The following is a 6,000-nucleotide window of genomic DNA, read 5'->3' as shown; positions in this document are numbered from 1 at the left end:
AACTAAGCTCTAATTACACTATTGATTGGATTATACAATCCCATTTTGCAAGATTTTGCAACGAGGACTGATAACAAATTGAATGGGAAATTAAATTATGCAAGACAATGATGTTATCATGGAAAATTCTTTTAAACAATGTGAAAACTTGTGTGGTTCAAACCAAAAAGAACAACTCCACCACATTCAAACAAGGTACAAGATAATTTTAAGAAAGCTTATTATAATATTTTAACACCCAATAATCACCAAAGCAAGCTTGCAATCCAAAAACAAAAATAATGAAATCACCTATCCGGCCAAAAAAATAACAAACAAAAAAAATTTGTTCTAGTCTATCTCAAACTGCATGAACACCATATGACTTCAAATTGATGAGAATGTTAGGATTTTCATCAAAGTTAAGCATCATTATCCACATACAAAGAGAGCTTAACCAAACAATTATACTAAAATTTCTTCTGGTGTGGTCCATATTTTTTATGTTCACATTTTCCCAGTTTGATTGGCGATTTGTACCGACTTCAGCTTACCAAACAAAAGCTCCTCCCCAATTAAAATGGAATTTCCATAAAAAAATATATATTATTATCCACATAGAATGGGAGCCCAACCCAACAATCATGCCAAAATTTATCGGGCGTTACCTGTGTTTTGATGTTCACATTTTTACATTTGTCTTGCAGTTTTTACTAGTTGTCAATTATCAAACATAACCCCCTCCCCACTCCCTATGTCTGTCTCTCTGTCTCATACATATATATGTAGATTTTGTATCATAATTGTCATAAATAATATGATATAAAAGAAAGAAAAGGAAATCTCGAGCAAGACCGAAGGCAATGAAAAGAAAGGAGCACTGCTAAAACTAAATAATTTGAAATGGCTTTGCGAAAATAAAGAAAGTTATGTTGCATGAGAGGAGGAGAACGGAGCTTCAAAGGCTCTAAAACTATACAAAGAAGATCCAACAAATAAATCTAATTCCTAGGTGAAGCTTCTAAATCAAAGTATTTTGTATTTGATTATGAGTTTCACTTGCTTATTATTATGTGCGGGTTTTGAGTATGCATCTACTTTCCATTGTATCAACGAAAAGTGGTTTGAATGGGGTAAGAAGAATAAAGGGCTCCCAACAAGTACAAAAACTTCAATATAACAATGTTCTGCTGAGATATAACTACCAAAGAACTGAAATTTTGTAGCAGTTATACTGTACATAACAATATGTCCGTAGTAAAAAAATTATTTTAGTTACGAAATTTTTCATATAAATTTTTTTTATTTGGTTAACATTTTACTTTTATTTGTTTCAATAATTTATCGGCAACAACTACAATTATGATGACATATCGTCATAAATATATTTTTTATGCATGCTAGTCCATAACAACAAAAAAATAATAATAAGTAAATATGATGATCGTAAAAAATTATTGGTGATAAATGATGTTATTAGTTACAACATTTTTCATTATAATTTTTTTTTTGTCATGAAATTTTATAGTTACAATTAAAAAAAATATAAAAATACTAAAAGTCAAATAAGAATCATCATATTAAAAATAACTACTACTTTCTTCATCCAAATATGTGCTCAAATATTGGAGCACAAATTTAAATAATATAGTATATAATAATTATTAGTTTATACTTTTTAGTAAAAAAATACAAAAATACGATAAACCTTTTTACTATAAGAAAAAAAAAAAAAAAAAAAAACTGCTGTAAATGTTCATATTACAGGAATAAATAACAAAAATAAAATATTGATTATCGCTATTGTTAATCATTTTTTTATAAATATTAATATAATATATTTCGTATATATATGTAGTAGGTGTAAACAATATTATACTCCCTCCGTTTCATATCTATCTATCAATTTACTTTTTGCACGGAGTTTTAGAAATATTAGTATTATATTAGAATGTAGTAGAAATAAAGGTAAAAAGACTAAATTACCCTTATTAGTATTGTATGATATAAAGTCAATGTCATTTGTGTAATATATGTAAATTGAAAGGATATTTGTAATGTTAGGTAGATAATACAGTTACTAGAAAATGAAATGGATATTTTGTTATGGGACGGACGAAAATAGAAAATAGATAAATTGTTAAGGGACGGAGGGAGTATATTGATATGTACTATATATATGTATATACGTATGTATATTTATATGTATGTATATAAGATGGTAATGATGTGTTGATACTTGATGTATATATGTATATATATAGCAATTACACCGCATTTCTTAATGGATGAAAATAAACAATCTATTAGGCCAATGAAATTATAGTACGTGTTGTATCCACACAATATATATGTGTTGTCCACGTATGTGCATTGTATAACACTCCCCCTTGGATGCTTTTATACAAAGAATGTATCTCGTTAAGACCTTACTTTGAAAAAACCTATGGTAAAAAATCATAGTGAAGGAAATAGATTATATCATTCTTGTATTAATTTGCTCCCCTTCATTTGGACTTTACTTGAGATCTTTAAGCCAACGTATTTCAATTCCTTTCATCAATTTGTTGAATATTTCTGTCGGTAGGACCTTGGTTAATAAATCTGCAAAATTGTCAAATGATCGGATTTGTTCCATATTGATTTCACCATTCTTTTCAAGGTCGTGAGTAAAGAAAATTTTTAGTGAAATATATTTTGTTATATCTCCTTTAACATATTCACCATTTAACTGAGCAATGCAAGCTGCATTGTATTTATATAGGACTGTTGGGGAATTTTCTTATTCAGACATTAACAAACAATTTTTTCAATATGATGGGTCATTGACCTCAGTCAAATACACTCTCAACTAGCTTAATGAATAGCCAATACTTCGGCATGATTTGTTGATGTGGCAGTTATTGTCTGCTTTGTGGATCTCTAGAAAATCACAATATCGTCACATGTAAATATATAGCTGGTTTGCGATTTTGTTTTATGTGGATCAGACAAATATCCAACATTAGCATAGCCTCATAATTCGTGTCGAGAGTTACTCGGGTAAAATAGGCCAAAGTCACTCGTCCCTTAAAGATAGCACAAAATATGCTTAACCTCACTCCAATGTTGTTTTGTAGGAGATGGACTAAATCTAGCCAGTAAATTTACTGGAAATGCAGTATCTAGTTTTGTGTTATTTTCTAGGTACATGAGTGCCCCTATTGCATTGAGATATGGTATTTCCGGACCAAGTATCCATTCATAATCTTCTTTAGGTCTAAATGGGTCCTTGTTAGGATCAAGTGATCTGACGATCATTAGAGTACTCAATGAATGTGCCTTATCCATATAAAATTGTTTCAACACCTTCTAGGTATAAGTGGTTTGGTAGATGAATATTTCATTATTCAAATATTCAATTTGCAGACCAAGGAAAAACTTTGTCTTTCCAAAGTCTTTGATCTCAAATTCCCTTTTCAGATATTCCACGGCTGATTTGAGCTCTTCAAAAGTTCCGATAATATTGAGATCATCAAAATATACTGCAATGATCACGAATTTTGACCTATTTTTCTTTATGAAAACACATGGACATATTAGGTCGTTAGTGTAACCTTCTTTGGTTAAACACTCAGTGAGGCGATTATACCACATGCGTCTAGACTGTTTAAGTCCATAAAAAGAATTTTGTACTTTTATGGAATAACATTCTTTGGGATTTGGTTTGCATGCTTCAGGTATGTCATATCCTTTAGTGATTTTCATGTAAATATCGTTCTCCAGTAAGCCATACAAGTAAGCAATGACTACATTCATAAGGTGCATATCAAGTTTTTCATGCACTGCTAGGCTTACGAGGTATCTAAATGTGATACCATCCATAACTAGGGAATATGTTTCATCATAATCAATCCCAAGTCTTTGTGAGAATCCTTAGGCTAAAAGTCTTGATTTGTATCGGACAATTTTATTGTCTTCATTTCTCTTTATAACAAATATTCATTTACACCCATCTTGCTTAACACCTTCTGGTATTTGAATTATAGGTCCAAAGATATTTTTCTTTGGCCAGCGAGTCTAATTCAGACTGGATCACATCTTTCTATTTTAGCGAATCTTTGTTTTTCCTACATTCATCAACTTATATTGGTTCGGGATCCTCGTCATTTTCTATTATATGAAGTGCCATGTTATATGCAAAAGCATTATCAATGATTGTTTCCTTTCGGTTCCACTTTTCTTTGTAGCGATGAACTTAATTGAATTCACAATAACTTCATTTTCTTGTGAGATAGGCACCTCAGGAGCATCCTCTTCAGGGATTGAATCATTAATCAATATCGTTTTCTTTCGGGGATTTTTATCCTTGGAACCTACAAGTCTGCTACGCTTCAAGCGCGTAGAGGATTCATTGGCACGTTTCATTTTTCATCCTGGGACATTTAATTTTGCAGGAGCATTTGCTGCAGGAATATATGCCATGGTGACTCTGCTGAATTCATTAAATACATCCAGTAATTTATTTGAAATTTGTTGCAATTGTACAATTCTTTGTACTTCTAATTTACACTGTTGAGAATGAGGATCCAGGAAATTGATAAGTATTTTCCAAGAAATTTCCTTTTTTTAGTTGATTATGTTCTTCCCCTAATGTCGGAAAATTTGTTTCGCCAAAATGAAAGTCTGCGAATTGCATAGTAAATAGATCATCCGTCAGTGGTTCGAGGTATTTAATTATCAATGGTGATTCTTACCTAACAAAATTCCCAAACGATAGTGGGGGCCCATTTTGTACGTTGAGATGGTGCAATCGGTATGTAAACTGCGCATCTAAAAACCCTCAAATGAGAAATATTGCTCTCTTTTCCAAACACTAATTGTGTTGGGGAGTATTTATGATAACTTGTCGGTCTAATTCACACAAGTTCTTCTGCATGTAATATTGCATGTCCCCAGGCAAAATCGGAAAGTTTGGATTTCATCAATAATGGTCTCGAATTAATTGTAGTTTTTTTTATAAAGGATTCTACCATGCCATTTTGGGTGTTAACATAAGGAATAAGATGTTTAATAGTTATTCCCAAAGTCATACAATAATCGTCAAATGCTTGTGATGAATATTCACTAGAATTATTGAGAAATTTTCTTTATTTGATAATCAGAAAATTATGCTCGCAATTTAATTATTCGTGCAAGTAACCTTGCAAATGCTATATTACGCGTAGATAGCAAGCATACGTGTGACCATCAAGTTGATGCATCAATTAGCACCATGTAACATTTAAATAGTCCACATGGTGGATCTATAGGTCCACATATATCACTCTGGATTCTTTCTAGAAATAATGGGGGATCAGTCCCAACTTTAGTTGGTGACGGCCTAATTATCAATTTTCCTTGTGAGCATGCAGCACACGCGAATTTATTTGAATTCAAGATCTTTTGATTGTTCGATCTCTCAATGAATGACCAATGGAGTTTTCGATTATTCGTCTCATTAAAATATTTTCAGGATGCCCTAGCCGATCGTTTCAAATCAAAATTCATTTAATTGCGTAGACTTCAGATTTACTGCACATGTTTCAACATCACTTCTTTTGGCGTAATACAAACAAAAAGGCAATTTCACAACTACACTTATTTCCATTGATGATATTTGTAATCACCAAAAATTTATTTTTTCCTTGTTCATTGTTTCAATATGATATACTTTTCTACGAATATCAGTGAAACTCAGCAGATTTCTTCGAGCTTTACTCAAGAATAGTGCATTTTGTATTTCAAGTCTGATTCCTTCAGGAAAACATATAAAGGCTCTTCTCGAGTCTTCAATTGTCGCACTACCACTTATTGTGCTGACTTTTGATTTTTCCAACTTCAGGTGGGAGAAATACCTTTTGTATTTCAATATCGTGTGCGTGGTCGCACTATCAATTAGGCAAATATTGTCCTCTTTATAATAAGTATTTTGACACATGAAATTCATATTCGTTTCAGAAGAAAACAAATAAAAAGACAATATATTAACATAGCCGATGG

The sequence above is a fragment of the Andrographis paniculata genome, unplaced genomic scaffold (assembly GCF_009805555.1).
Source record: "Andrographis paniculata isolate CXL003 unplaced genomic scaffold, ASM980555v1 Contig52END, whole genome shotgun sequence".
Lineage (NCBI taxonomy): Eukaryota > Viridiplantae > Streptophyta > Magnoliopsida > Lamiales > Acanthaceae > Andrographis > Andrographis paniculata.
The sequence above is the reverse complement of the archived record's forward strand: the minus strand, read 5'-3'. Positions refer to the sequence as shown.